This window comes from Pan troglodytes, chromosome 8, assembly GCF_028858775.2.
Source record: "Pan troglodytes isolate AG18354 chromosome 8, NHGRI_mPanTro3-v2.0_pri, whole genome shotgun sequence".
In the NCBI taxonomy this organism is placed as follows: Eukaryota; Metazoa; Chordata; class Mammalia; order Primates; family Hominidae; genus Pan; species Pan troglodytes.
Window position 1 is genome coordinate 17,348,328 of NC_072406.2, and position 16,497 is coordinate 17,364,824.

Consider the following 16,497-nt stretch of genomic DNA (forward strand, 5'->3'; position numbering starts at 1 on the left):
CTCCGCCTCCCGGGTTCACGCCATTCTCCTGCCTCAGCCTCCCGAGTAGCTGGGACTACAGGTGCCCGCCACCACGCCCAGCTAATTTTTTGTATTTTTTAATAGAGACGGAGTTTCACCGTGTTAGCCAGGATGGTCTCGATCTCTTGACCTCGTGATCCACCCACTTCGGCCTCCCAAAGTGCTGGGATTACAGGCGTGAGCTACTGCGCCTGGCCTTGATGAGGTACTTTTCAAGTCTTCTTAATTGCGATATAAAATAAGGCCTCTGGTAATCAAAAGCCCTAAAAAAAATGTTGGGGGGGGTTGTCCACCTTGGTTGGGGAGGGTTGTCCACCTTGGTTGGAGGGGGTTGTCCACCTTGGTTGGGGGGGTTGTCCACCTTGGTTGGGGGGGGTTGTCCACCTTGGTTGGAGGGGGTTGTCCACCTTGGTTGTCTTCAAATTTTCCTTGTTGGTTTTTCACTTTCCAACTTCATTGCCATTTCAGTAACTCCTGGGGGTATATGGCACCCTGCAAACCTGGCGCTGCCATGGCTGGACAGAGAATCCAGGAGCTCTGATCCTCCCACCAATACCTACTGTGGTGTGGAAACTCTCCTGTCTCTTTTACTGAGCCAAGATAATGTTAGACAGACTTCAAAGAAGTGCTTTAACAATTAAGAGAGCGAAAGAAATATATATATAGAAAGAAAGAAACAGAGACAGACAAGCAATACACACACACAGAGGGAAAGAGAGAAAGCTGGAGGGGAGAGAATAGACAGGAAGAAATATAGAGAGAGATATAAAGAGACAGAAATGGAGAGAGACAGATACATACAGAGAGAGATAGCAAGAGGGAATAGAAAGGGAGAAATGAAGACAGATGAATAGAGAGACAGAAAAATAGAGAGCAACAGATAGGGAGAGAAGGGCAAAATAGAACAGCAGTGCAGTAACACAGTATAAATTCCTAAAACAGTGTGTAGCCACACTTTTATTTGGTCATCACTATGTACTGGTTTTTGGACGTCTGTCTCTTTATTCCCTTTGTCCTGAGTGGCTTGCTGTGGACATAGTCTCTATCTGGTTCTTGGGCTAGTGGTACTCTCTCTCAGGGAAATTTGGTGGCTCCACCCCTCGGCTCTATGTGAGTCTAGGGACTTCGGGCCTGGAAGTTGGAGACCCTCCTTCGTTTCACAAAATCTGCACCACATCAGGTTTCTCCTGTCACTAAAAGCAGAAAACAGCTCTTCCTTTTTCTGCGTCCGTGGGCGGTAACTGGCTGCCCTTTCAGTTCCCGTTTCCCGTCTAGGACGTCCTAATTTTGAACAGAACAAACAGCACTTGCAACACCCAACCCATCAGGAAATCCTGTTGTCTCTGCCTTTGGAAGATCCAGAACCTCATGGATTGTTACCATTTCCCAGCTACTCACCATTGCAGCTGGAAACACCGTCCTCTGTCACTGGATTCCCACGCGCACCCGCCAGCTCCCCTGCTTCAGAGCCTGGCTCCTTCCGCAGCAGCGAGAGGGTCCCCACGCAAGCCAGCCTCAGGTGCTCACTTCAGCAGCACATCTGCTAAAACTGGAACATACAGAGAAGAGGAACCTGGCCCCTGTGTAAACATGACATGGAAATTCATGGGACATTCCATATTTTTATGAATATACTAAAAGCCACTGAATTGTAGGCATTGAAAATAATACCATTTTATGGCATGCGAATTATATCTCAATTCAGCTACTGTAAACTAAATAAACAAAAGCAAACCATGCCCATCCTCCGCTCAAAGCCCTGCAATGGTTGTTTACTTCATTCAAAGTAAAATCTATGTTCTTAAAAAAGCCAAAAAGCTTCCTGTGATCTAACATCTCCCATCCCCATCATTTACAATCTGATTCTTTCTCTAGTTATTTTTCCCCTCACTTCAGGCGGATGCCAATTTGCACTGTTCCAGGAATGTGCCAGGTACCTCGCCCCCCTAGCTGTCCCTTGTTAAGAACCCCTGCAAAGACAGGGTGGACTCGCGGCCCCCAAATTTGGTTCAATGTTGAGATCAATGATGCCACACACACACACACACACACGCACACCCCAAGACAGTGTAACAAGGTGTATTTACATAATGGCAGAACAGGGCGAACCTCTTAAGCAGGTCTCAAACAGTGTGAAAGAGCAAGGAAACACGCATAGCTGGGGGTTTTACTGTGGTGAGCAGGGGGGTGGGGTTGGGTAAAGGTGCCCAGATAGAGGGCTTGCGTGATCTGAATCTCCTGCCAGTATCCAAGTGGGAGCACTTGAGCTTTCTTCTCAGCTTGTCTAGATGTAGGACAAGCTGAAGAGAGGCCCAGGACAAACATTTGGCCAGTGAGGCTTAAATGTTTTCAAGCAGCAGAAACTGGAGTCAGCCTCTTTATCACGCAGCTATTTGCTAAAACCTCGAGAGCTCAGTAAGACCTATCCTGAGCACACCCTGCAAAACCCTCCTTCATACCTCATGGGCTTCTCCCTTATCTGTGTTCTTGGCTCGGGGTTGTCTTTTTTCACACATCGCTGGCCACCTTCTAATGTGCCCTGTCATTTTCCTAAAATATTCAGAACTTGTTATCAGGGTTCCCCTGGGTCCTCTCCTGACCTGCTAAAAATGAACTGCTTGAGGGCAGAGGTCTTCCAACCAAATGCAGATGAATTCCGAGTGCCTGCAGCAGACCTGGCACCCAGCAGATGCTCCATACGTACATGTTGAGTGAGTGAATTCAGATGCTTAAGAAGCACTCAGCATCCATTCAATAACCTGGTTCTATAGGTTGGTGCAAAAGTAACTGTATTTTTTTTAACCATTACTTTTTAATGGCAAAACCGCAATTACTTTTGCACCAACCAATGGTTGTCAAATTCTCTTTGGTGGCTCACCTCCTCAGTTATTTTTCAACCTGAATCTTAGCTCTTGGGGCTATCAGAATTTTACTAGTGGTTAAATTATTGAAGCAATCTCATGCATATGAGAAGTAAATTAGACATTTATACCAGAAATTTTAATTATCTCTGACAGCTTTAATAACTATAATAATTCCAGTTAATTCTAACTAGAGTTACTGTAGTTATTGAAAAATTAGTTTGATTTTGAATGTTTACTCAAAGGTGAGTCATTAAGTTGTAATTGTAAAAATCGGTTCCATTTTTAAGTGAGATAGGATGACTGGGGCAGTGTTCTAAGAGGCCGTGAGGTAAGGGGGGGAGTTGGATTCTACTGTGTTTCAACCACTAATTAACTATGAGTTATTTCATCCACTACATTGAACAATCTGTCGCTATAATAGGGCTAATATGAATTAAAACATGAATGCTAAAAGAGTATATTTATTTTATCATATGCAGTGTTAGGGTAACAGACAATGAAAGTACCAAGTTGTCCTTTACTTGGCTTTAAAGCAGAGATTATAAAGGAACCAAAATAATATATAGAACATGTAATGAAGGTCTTTCCCTTTGATGCATTTAGGACACTTTCTCTCAGGATTCGTATCTTGCACTGGAATAACAGTGTTGACTGGCTGTGTCTTTAACCTTACTTTCTGCTGTCATGGCTTGTCTATGAGGATTTTCCGGGGCGTTTGCCATTACGATTGTCTTTTAGCAGTAGAATTTAACAAGAAAATTCCAGGGGCAACACTCTGGTTGAAGATCAGCACAATCCCTATACCTGCAACCTCTTCTCAGAATTTCCCTGCACTTCCTGGCATTAACTGCAACCAGGAATCATGATGGAGATTCAGCATCCTTGGTAGCCATTTTTGCAGGAAGTTGCATGTTTTTCTGCATCCCAGAACCTCAGTTCCAGAGGTGGGTCTCCTGTCCTCCCTGTTGCTCAGTGTCACCTTCCACATCGATCTCCAAAGCTTCTACTGCTCCTTTGAAATTATGACATCTGGTTTTACAGATTTTCAGAGTTTCTACTTTTTCTGTCATTAAATAAGTGTCAGCTCATTTCTTCTATTCTTCAAAAACACATTTCCCTAATGATTTACATTCACCTTCTCAACACTTCATTTCATTCTTAGAGACTTTAGTGCTCTTGCCATGGCATCCAGAGGCCATGGCTCTCTGAAATGTTATCCTTTATGGCACTATTCCATGAAGAACTAGCCATCTACCTGGTGGCAAGTTGATTACAGCAAACTCTTTTAATTATGAATAGAGAAGTCCTTGGTTTTACACATGTTAATAGAGATTTTCCTTTATTTTCTGCAACATTTCTACCAGAATTACTATTCATCGACTTTCGAAAAGTCTTGTTACTACTAACACATACCTCATTATATAGCAATAGAAAGTGCAATAGGGAACTCACACCCATGAAATTTATTGGTATTGCCAGGTACCTTGTCATTGTGGAACAGCTGGCTTGATGGAATAATACAATGACCTACTGAAGGCTGCATTGTAATCCCAGCTAGGAGACAACATTTGTTGCTTTTGGGTTGTTGTCTTAAAGAATACTGTTTGAACCTCTAATCCACAAGCAATATATTGTGCTAGTGACATCACAATAAGAACTGAGAAACACAGGACAGAGGTAGGGTCAGCCCCTCTCATTTTCACATTAATAGACCACAGAGAAATGTTTTCCTTCCTATTCCCAGAAGCTTGAGCTAATAGAGTTTGAAGGTCATAGTGACCTAGAACACAAAGCTTTCCCTAGAGAATATCTCCATGGTTTCATCAAATTGTGTATAGGGCAGCCCACATGGGCCGTCTGGGCTCCTCATACTGTTGAAGAAACAAACAGTAAATGTAGATGTACATAATGTTTTTTGTGGGTGTATAATATAGATATATGTAAATGTAAAAACAAATGCAAATTGTATATTTTGCATATATATGGTATAAGTATGCCTTGGAAGAAAAAAAAAGAAATGTGTCCATATGAAGCCATTTGATTAAATAAATTTTAAGAACAAAAGACATGAAATATGACCACAAATAATCTGTATCCCACTGGGTTCTACAGTTTGATCTGGCTCTGAACAACTTACTTAACCACTTTTTAACTTGGTCTCCTAGACTCAAAATGAAACAACAATCATAGATATCTCATACACACATTAAAAAGACTAAAGGGATAAAATCATAATTCATGTGAAGTGTTCAGCACCTCTTTCAAGGAAATACTCAATAAAAATGATTTATTATGCTCATATATTTATAGAGATATATTTATGCACATGTATGCATATACATATCAAACATAGATGATAGATTAAACAGAGTGACCATTTATCATATGTTTTTTGAATATTTTATTTCTAGGAAAATCACAGTGAAATTGTAAACTGTCTGTAATGCTTTTTGATGTAAAATTTACAGTTTAAAAAATGACAGTCATGAAAGCAACAAATTGTTTTGTACATATGTAATTTATTGTTTGAACAATGTCATGAGAAGCAGCCAAATACACTGATGTTTAAGGGATTAAAATTTTAAACCTTTAATATATGCTAACTATTTTATATTCCTTGTATTATCCCCAGAATGATGTTTTATTCTGCTCTCTGTATTCTTGTGAAGTATTAGTAATGATGTTAAAATTATCATTCCTAAATGGTTCCCTGGGTTATACATTTTGTCAACCCTCAGCTTTCAACCACATTTTCTCATAGGCTTACAATTTATAGTACAGAATTTGCTAGGAATGCGTCTGGGACCATTTTTCTCAGTACTTAGATGACTTGCTTTAAAATTTAGGTTGAAATTGGTACAGATTGTGTTTTAGTAAATCACTCGCCTTAAATGTCATTACTAGGATGACAACTCTCTCAGCCCAGCCTCTAACTCACAGACTGCCTTGATATGGGGATTATAGGGCTATAATTAATCCTCAGGCAAATTGAAATACCCATGATCATTTCGTGGGATGTTTTTTAGCTGTATAATTCCTCCCACACTGGTGCTCAATCTGTGCGTTTTCCAAATATGCTTGCCAGAGAAGAGACACTGCTGAAAACAAGCTCAAAATAGACAAGGGAAAGGGAAAGCAAGAGAATTTAAAAGTTTAATGAGATCCAAAATAAGTTAATGGGGTTAGGGAATTTTTTGCCAGTTTTTAGCCAATTGCAATTAATCAACTTGGCTATTAATAAGACTGAAAAGAAAAAAATTTATTTGGCTCCTTTAGGGCACATAAACACAGAATGAATTTTTCCAGGAGTTAAAGACCATTAAAACTGAAAGAAAACTTAGATATTAAATGGTATAAAATCTTTACTGGGTAGGTGTAAATACTAAAAATTAAATATATGAAGAGACTTTTTAAAAATTCTTTTCAAGTTATCAGTAAAATAAGGAATAAACTCTGGTTGTTTTCTTTCCAGTGGGCCACACAATATATTACATGCCAGATATATATTCTGCCCTGGTTTTGCCATAGTTTAACATTTGTAATGCTGATTTCAAGATACAGGATTAAATTAACTTCAAAAAGTGGTAGTGCAGATGAAAAGCCTTACTTGTGGTGTAATGCCTACTAATAAATGTAAAAGGAATGATGGAGGCAGTAAAATCACCATTTAGCAAGCACAATAGTAATAATTGATTTAGGCCAAAGTCATCAGCAAATGTTAAAGCCATTTGGTACAAAGTCTGATGGGAACAGGATATTTCAACAGCCTCAAAGTATTTCTCCAAAGATTGTTAATTCATGATGCAGAAAAACGGTGAGTTTACAGTGTAGAAATCTGACAGATACCATCTGTCCTAATCCACTTTGTGCTGCTATAAGAGAAGACCATAATCTGAGTAATTTACAAGAAGTTTGTTTGGTTCATGGTCCTGGAGGCTGAGGAGTCTAAGAGCATGACACTGGCATCTGGCTAGGGTGTTCCTATGGCAGAAAGGGGAAGGGCAAGGGACTACACGACACAGAGAGTAAAGGGAGGGTAAATTTGCAACCTCACCAGAAGCCCACGCCCACAATAGCAGTATTAATCCATTCATGATGGTAGAGCTCTCATGACCTAATCACCTCTTAAAGATCCCACCTATTCCACAGCTGCATCGGGGACTAAGGTTTCAACTCATGAGCTTTGGGAATACATCCAAACCATCAAGCCATAGCGCGACAATAGTCCAGTGATTAAAATTAACATTCCAAGAATGGGACAAATATTTGTCTCCCGATGTGGTGGGCTGAGAGTGCATAACTCACATGGTATTTCTGCCAACAGTAAAGCAACGAAAACCTCAATCTAGTCATAAGGAAGCAATCAGAAATCCACAAATGAAGGGACAGTTTGAAACTACAATTGATGTGTACTGCTGAAAAAACATACATGTCATAAAAGACAAAGGAGGTATTCCAGAAAATGGTTAAGGAGGCATAGTAGGCTAAAAAAAATAGTGATGTTAGATTGCATCTTCAGTTGAATCCTTAATAGGATATTTAGTGAAATATGAATATGGAGTTTATAATATGTAATACTATTAGATCATGATAAATTGTCTTTTTAATTTTTACAACATGGCTGAAAATTAATCGATTAACTATACGAAAAGAAGAACAAGGAATTTCTCTTGATAACTGAAAATTGGACTTTGTACTGTGAGCACTACTTATCTAGAAAATAGTATCACAACACTCTTAGGATTAATGAGTCCAAGTCCATTAGTTCAATATTTTGAACAAAGAAACTTAAGAAAACTAATTTAGGGAAGATCTATTTTATATATGAATGTTATATAAAATAGAATGCCACAATACTGAAGAGAACTTGCATTTATGATATATTTTCTGAATCTGATACTTATATTGTAGATGGTTATGACGATGGCCTTGTTATTAGGAGACTGATGATGAAGTCTACACAGTTGAAGGAATTTGATGTCTGCCACTTACTTTCTAATGAGTTGGCAGTGATAAAACAATGAGAATGATACTACAAAAAAGGAGATTAAGGAGGAGGAAGGGGAAGAAAAGAAAATTAAAAACAACATTCAGAGAGAAAGACAAATAAACAATTAATACATCTCAATGAAGGATACACAGTGGTTCATTGTACCATTTTTGTAACTAGTCTGTACTTTTGAAATTTCTTTAATAAGAAGTATACAATTTATTTTCATCATTTTAATGAGTATTCAACTAAAAATGTCTACTGACATTACTATACATAAATATTATACAGATGGCTTCTGTTCCCTACCTACCACACCGCACTTGCCACTTACTCCCTGGAAAAAGCTAGTGCTAGAAATAGAAAAGGAGATGCTGCCATTATAAAATCCTCACTGTGCTGGGAGTTGGAATGTGACGTACTTGTTATAAAGCCTATAAAGTTGGAATGATCATATTGTTGGCCAATTTAACCTAAATCTCATTAACTAAGTCACTTGAGATAGAGCCAAATCTGTTTATAATGATTAAATTTTTTAAATGCCAGAAAAATCAAAAGAAAGAAGACAAAGGGAATGGGTAAAAGAAACCAAAGAGGAAATAATAACGTTCAAGTGTGTTTCTAGTGGCATCGAACTGCTTTCAATCTTGCCAATACGTTGTTCAAATTAGCCATAAGCCTCCCAGGGCTAACTACCTTTTTCAATTCATATGAAAAATACCCATCCTGTTTTCTATTCCTTCAGAGACAGCAATATTTGTTTCATGTTTTTCTCTCCTATTTATTTTTTATTTTTAGAGAGAATCTCAGAGTGCATGCAGTGGCATGAACACAGCTCACTGCAGCCTCCAGCCCCTGGGCTTCAATAATCCTCCCACCACAGGCTCTGGAGTAGCTGAGACTGTGGGTGCATGATGCCACAACTGGCTAATTTTTTTTTTTTTTTTTTTTTTTTTTAAGATATGGTCTTTCTCTGTGTTTTCCAGCCTCATCTTAAACTCCTGACTTTAAGCCATCCTCCTGCCTCAGCCTCCCAAAGAACTGGGATTACAGGCTACAGGCATGAGCCACCATGGCCAGGCAGACAGAGCAGTCTTGATTTTAAAGAAACAAAATAATTTATTTATTTATTCAGCCAATTTTTATTGAGCATCCACTCTGCACCTGGTACGATGCTACATGTCAAACGTGTGTGTGAGCACTGCTTTAATCAGAAGCTCAGCACACTGGCAGACATGAAGTTTGAATAAGCAAGAATTAGACAAGATTACAAATTAGGGGTGGAGTCAATCAGATTGAGTAGAGAACATGGGATACAATCCTACAGAAGGAAAGAGTTTTATGTGCTCAAGAAAACGTTAGGCCTCCATATTTGGAAGACACGGAGGTGGGGGTAACAGAATCAAGTGATTCTGGAAAAGTAGGTTCCACCCCTGAAGACTCCAGCCACGCTACCAGAGCATTATTAACTACATTAAACATAGGATTCTATCCCAAATACAGTAAGTATCTGTTAAAAGTTCTGGGGTAGCCTAGTGAGATGAGTGAATATGAGCATATATAGAAAGCTGCACAATGCCATGTGAAAAAGGAGTGAGAGAAGCTATGTGGAAACAAAAAGGGGGTTGCTAGGGTACAGAGAGAAAAGTGGCATGGAATGGAGAGAGTGACAGTGAAAGTCGACTGACAAGAAATGTATTTTGGAGGTAACATAAAGAGAACTCAGTAAGGTGGAAGGCGAAAAGGACGACGATGTAAACGGCTTCCCAAGAAGGGGTTGAAAAGGCATTGCATGTCTAACAATACCTCTATTCTCCCCTCATGTGACAGATTTGTTGGGCAGAAAATTCCAAGATGAAAATTATTTTCTGGCTGGCCGTAGTGGCTCATGTCTCTAATCCCAACACCTCGGGAGGTTGAGACAGGAAGACTGCTTGAGCCCAGAAGTTAAAGACTACCCTGGGCAACGTAGTGAGACCCCATGTGTACAAAAAATAAAAATAAAGATAGTCAGTATGGTGGTGGGTGCCTATAGTCCCAGCTACCGGGAAGGTTGAGCCTGGGGGATTGCTTGGACCCAGGAGGTTGAGTCTGCAATGAGCCATGCTTGCGCTAATGTACTCTAGCCTGAGAAACAGGACAATATCCTATCTCGAAAAAAATGATCTTATAACTTGAAGGACATACTCCATTGTATTCTGGCTACCAGTGTTTTTGAAGTATGGGAAGTGTGAATTAATTTTAATTTCTCTTCCAATTTAAGTGGAAGTGAAGTATGAATTTATTTTTTATTTTTATTTCTTTAAAGGAAAATTAAATTTTCTCTCTGTAAGCTATTAGAGTCTTATTCATCCTCAGTATTTTCAGATTTCACAAAAATGTGCTTTTATTGAGATCATTGCATTCATTTTGCTGGGTTCTGGATGCACAATTTTAATATGGCATTTTTAAGTTATTCCATTCTAGCAATTTTATGTAGTATTTTCTTGATTAATTTATCTCCTTAATTACACAAACACACAAGTACGGTTTTGGATACAATAGATCAAAACTCTTATTTTATTGTGTTCATATATTTTAACCATTTTTATTTTCTTTTTATTTTTATACTAATTCAGACAGTTTTTCTTAACTTTATCTTTTCACCCTTGTAATCAGTCGCCTATTCTGCTATTTTTATTTGAAACTCCCACAACATCTTTTATGTGCTATGATTTTTTCCTACTCTTGCTATCTTGTTTTTATTTGGTAAATGCAAAATCTCCTCTTAATCTTCTCGGCTTATCAATTATAGATTTGTTTACTCTTATGGTTCTCATGCAGCCCTGGATTTTATCTTTAAATTTTCTAGCTTCATTTCCAGTCCTGAAATCTGTCTGGCACCTTGAACCAAGGAGGCTGTGGTTTTTGCCTAGCACTATTTGTCCGCAGTTGTGGCTACAAAAATTGAGTAGAAGTGTCCTGGGAAGTCACAGCTTTCATCTCTTCCTTCTTCCAAAATCATTTCTCAAGTTCCAAGAACTTAAGAAGTTGTCAAGTTAAATCTCCCTTCTCCTCCTTGCTTTAGGATATTTATTATACCTGGCCATCTACATAGGAGTGTGTGTGGGTGTGTTTGTGTGTGTGCATGTGTGTAACATGTGTGTGTATATATATATGTATCTAAATATAGATATAAAGGTGCTATCTATAGCATATTCAAATAAATATTTTTACAGTGTATTTATTTTGTAATTGTTCACATTACTACTTCACGTTTCCACCATCACCAGAAGCCTGACATGCTTTTGAGAACAGATGATCCACACTTTTGGCTTGATTTTCTAGTCATCTTTGTGAAATGACATGGCAAATAAAGTTTAAAAACTCTCCACCAATTTGTGCTATCTATTCTTCGAAAGGATGAAAGTCAAGAAGGAAAAATGGGTTCTTATTGAATTCAAGCTTGCTCTTTGCCTGGAGTCATCTGCCAGAAAATAAATTAAGGCTAAATTAAGTAGTATTTAAAGGATAAATTGTTATCGAATATCAGTGAGAGGATTGAGCAGGTTAAAAGTCAGTTGATCCTTTCCCATAAAGATTGAAAGTATTTTCACCTTTTTTGTGTTTTGTGTCATGCTATCAGGGCTACAATGGGAGCACATGGTGTGTTTAATCCATTGATATGAGCGTTTGTCAGATGGAGATGTCAATGTTTTATGTTTACTGAGAAAATCAGGTTATAAAAATGCTTCCCAGAATGGATTTCACTAACATTATTCATCATATTACTCAAGTGTTCCCCTGGAAACGCTAGATATCTGTGTTTCATTTTCTTTTATGACCAGTCTTCCATTTTGTAGCAAAGAACTATTACAAATTGACATTTACTTGTATTTTGAGGATTTATAGAGAATGTATAATCCCCCAATAAAAGAAAATGAGCCGCTTTCATGGTGTATTTTAGTCTGTTTTCCTAATGTTTGAATTTCAGACAATATTTTAAAGCTTGATGACTTTAAACTTTTTATCTTAACAAAAAAACATTTTTTATCGTTAAAAATAAAACCAGTTTAGTGTGTATATTTTCTTCTGGGCTAATCAGAGCCATAATTACTCAAAATAGTAGGATTACTAACAATTTATTTCTAATAAAATGTTTCAAAATAATAGTCATTTTTATTTTTATATTATTAAGTGAGTATCACAAAATTTTAAAAAGCTATTGGAGTTGTTTCAGCTGGCAACAAATCTATCATTTCTGATCTCAGCATTTCACCCCATGTGGCAACTGCATCGTTCCTGGCTGTAGTCCTAGGTTCATGTAATTTAAAACTTTATATTAATTTGCTAATCATCTGATGGTTTTTTGTAGTATTTCCCAATCATATATTTGAATTCTTTAAACTAAGATGTTCCTAGTTTATTTTAATGTGCATTTCTAATTCCTACTTTTACTTTTGTTTTTAATATTATTTTGTTTCAGATGTGTTTTTAATTTCTGGGTCCAACCTAAACATTAGAAACATCTAATCTATTTATTTTCACCCAATTTTTAAAAAGTTATACTCTCTTGAATCACTTCTATTTTCTTCTATTATTTTTTGAAATCATCAAATTTTAGAATCAGAGGTCATCTTCATGACCATAACAAATCAGGAAATATCATACATGTGACAACACATATGCCAAATCCAAGCCTCCAATCTGTTTCTTGGGCACTGCACATTTACAGTGTTATCAGCATATACATTTATCTTTTCAGAATGATGCCTCACGAAAATTTATTGCAGGCTATACAGAGATAGGTATTCTTTGGAATTCCATCATGCCATATTATATGCTGCAAAGAGTGAGGTAAATAAAATGTGGCTGAAGGGAAGTGGAACAAGCCCGTGCGAGCATGTCATTTCGGAGTAAATAATTCTACAGTCAAAAGCCCAGCCTGTCCACAGGCAAGTCCTGAGCTCACAGCCCAAGAAAGCAATCTTACAAGGATTGCACCATCTGTTGCCTAAGAAAAGCTAGTGTTTTACTATTTGTTGGTTTGTTAATCAAAATTTTAATTCACGTATTCATTTTTTGTGTAAAAGAACAGATTGTAGGGTGGAGGGTCAAGGTAAGAAAGCAATATAGAAATGTGTATTAAAACTTCTAAAAAATGTTCCAGCAATGGAATATCTCTTTGACCTAAGAAATACAGATGGATCAATTAAACTGTCAAACTCTATGTTGCATGAAGAGAAATAAAAGGACAGCAACCATCAAGACTGGCTTGTAGGCTGAAAGAAAATTATGGCCAGATTAAACCCCACCACTGAGGTTTAGATTAATTTCTAGGTACCCTGGCAGGCCATGGCCCAGGGCAAACCTGAGTAAATTCCTACTCTGTGAACCACCTCTCAGGTTTTGTTCATGGAGAAGGCTACACTTAGCCTCTGATGCCAGTAGAATGGTATACGATTGATTTGACTTGTGTTTTGCCCATATCCTGATTTGTTATAGTCATTATGATGACCTCTAATGCTAAAATTCTAGGATTCTAAAAATAATTTTAAAAATAGAAGGGGGCTGGCCATGCTGGCTCAAGCCTGTAATCCCAGCATTTTGGGAGACCGAGTTTGCAGGATTGCTTAAGGCCAGGAGTTTAAGACCAGCCTGGACAACATAGTAAGACCTCATCTCTACCAATAAAATAAAATAGCCAGACATGGTGGCTCATGCCTGTAGTCAGTCCCAGCTTCTCTGAAGGCCGAGGTGGGAGAATCACTTGAACCCAAGGGTTCAAGGCTGTAGTGAGCTTTGATGGCACCACTGCACTCCAGTAGCCTGGGTGACAGAGACCCTGTATCTTAAAAAAAAAAAAAAAAAAAAGGATTCAAGGGAGTACGACTTTTAAAGAAATTGATACAAGAAAATGAATTAGATATTTCTTGGCTAAATTGGACCTAGAAATTTGAAACATATCTCAAACTTGCTCTTACCTGCCAACTGTTAGGAAAATATATATATATATGAGTGAAATGGAGGGAGAAGATTAGCCATGGTGAAGCGTGCTACCAGGGGCTACAGATATTTTTAATCAATATTAGTGGTATCTTAGACAAAAAGTGTCTGTTGCCAAGCCATGTTAATTAATGATTTTTAAATAGCTATTATTCATCTTTCGTTGTTGCAATAGCATTTGGTTTATGTTGACCTATATTAAAACTTGGTCTCTGTGGTTGGAGTCCAAGTATCATAACATACCTCTATGTTTGTAGTGTCACTTGAGTTTTAGAAGTAGGTGGACATTGGCTGTTTCTGTATGTTTGAACCTAAAATCAGAATAAAGTGTGGGTATGCCTTGGATAGAGGTGTTGCCTATGCTCTTTTCCTCCTTATAGTGTATGTGATAAGGATACATGACCCCAGCCTCAATCCCACGGTAGTCTCTGCATAGGCTGAGCAAACCAGAGCAACCTCATGAACTCTACCAGGAGTGGTTGATAAACTCAGGCCTATGCCAGGTGATGCACAGCCATCCCTTGGTGTATCTGATTGGTCCAAGGGTGGGCATGTGACCTACATTGGCCTAAACTATCTGAACAGAAAGACTTTTATTCTGTGGTTAGGAGAAGCAGTTTTCTGAGTGTTATAACTCTTTATACTAGAAAAAATCTTTCCACCTCTTTGGTTTATTCATTTCAGATTTTTGGCATAATTAAGAGTTCCAGCTAATTGTTTTTATAAAAAGTTCCACATTCAGGATCTGTCAGTTATTTCTCATAATTAGATTCAAGTATGTGTTTTTTGGCAGCAGTACTCCATACGTAATTATGCATACTTCTGTGAAGTTAGGGAGTCACCAATACCACACTCAGGTTTGATAATTTCCTAGAAGGACTCACATAACTCACTGGAAGCTGTGATACTCGCAGTTACAGTTTATTACAGCAGAATTATATGAATTGAACTCAGCCAAGGGAAGAGGTGCATGGAGCAGAGTCCAGGAGATTCCCAGGTATGCAGCCGCCCTCTGCCAGTGGGATTGTGGGCAGTGCTGTCTCCAAGAAATGATGGGTATGATTTACGTGCAGCGCTGCCAACCAAAGAAGGTCCCAAGCCTTGTGTCTAGAGTGGCCACATACACATCATCGACAAACACCTGCTTGGCTCATCTTTAGAGTCCAACCCCTCCCAACATTGAGGTGACACTGCATGGCCCAAAGCAACACCCAAAATCACACTGTTAGACAATCTGGTGTGGACCAAGACTCCCAGGTACAAAAGACACTTTTATCAGACAGGACATTCTGAGGGCTTAGAGATGACCTCCTGGGTGGCAAAGGCAAAGCACAGGCCTCTCTTTGGGAAAGGTTAGCTTTTTTACTACTATACATGTCCCTCGGCCAAGGTCCTTTTACAACAAAACAACCATATCTGTTTGAGCATCTACATTTAGTGTAACATTGATATCAATAGTATCCATCTGAATATGGCTAACGTTTGGAGAAATCAGTATTGGGCAAGAACAGATTTGTAGAAGCAATTAATTCATCCTATAAAGCCATGTCATAAATTTTCATTTTTTTGTAATAATTTGATAACTCATTGTTCTTCTCTATCTATTGCTATTTGAACTTTACAACAAACTCATTCATAATTACTTAACGTAGAAATTAGATGATGGTTAGCTAAATCCAGCTTTTCCCCAGGCCAGTCTTTTTTTTTTTTTTTGGTATTTTCTCCTGTGAAGGCTTTAATTGTATTTCCCAATACATTTTATTATCAATATCTGTATCAGACTCTTACCAGCAAAACCAGTGTTATAATATATCACACTATGGTAGTAAATGTAACTTGAAAAGTAAGTCAAAAGCTACTGGTCCATTGGTAGAGTCTTACTCCATTTTTAACAATCACTCCAGTTTCTCATGATATTACATAGCCACAACATCTCCCAGACGGATGCCACCCAGATTCCAGGCTTCCATTTCACCTTGTCAATTCCAGGATCAGGAGTGCTTGTAACAACATATGGTCTCACCTTTTCAGACATCCAGGATAATTGAGCTAAAAGACAATATCATCTCATGATGAGAACCTCTCAGGAGACATCAATATAGTATTAGATTTGCCTCACTGCCTAACCCAGTTATTCCTTCTTTTCTCCTTTATCATTACATTTACCCAAACATCTGTTTTTGGAAGGATCATTGAATTCGATGACTGTGCTGGTCTAGATAGCCTGCAGTAATTCCAATCTAGCAAGTCCACTCAATCCATGCTCAGTAGTGTACATTAGGGTTACAGAGGTACAGAATTAGCGAGCTATTTCAATCAGACAATATTGCTATATTCTTTGTCAATCCCAGTTTTCCCAGAAGGGATCAATGCACAGTCCACCCCATCAGTACCTTAGAATTCTAGTATAAAATAAAAATATAGTTTCAGTTTCTTGCTACAGGATAATCCATGCTGCCAGCATCCAGATTTGCAGCCCTAGTCTCAGGACCACTGCATTAGGTAGAAGAAAAGAAAGTTGAGGTGATGTGGGAAATAATTGTATAATCATGCCAGCATTTTTCCCACCCCCTCTTCCCAAGATCACCCACAGAGTTGGAGGGATCTATCTAGTAGGAACCTTCCCTTCCAAACACT

The 16,497-nt window shown here is 38.2% G+C and overlaps 1 non-coding gene across 1 annotated transcript; it reads left to right on the top strand.

Annotated features, from left to right (window-relative positions):
- The first annotated feature begins 1,540 nt into the window (after nucleotides 1-1,540).
- Nucleotides 1,541-1,646, top strand: LOC112204647 (U6 spliceosomal RNA). The gene has a single exon (XR_002938320.1). It is a non-coding gene; the product is annotated as a U6 spliceosomal RNA (small nuclear RNA).
- The last annotated feature ends 14,851 nt before the right edge of the window (nucleotides 1,647-16,497 follow it).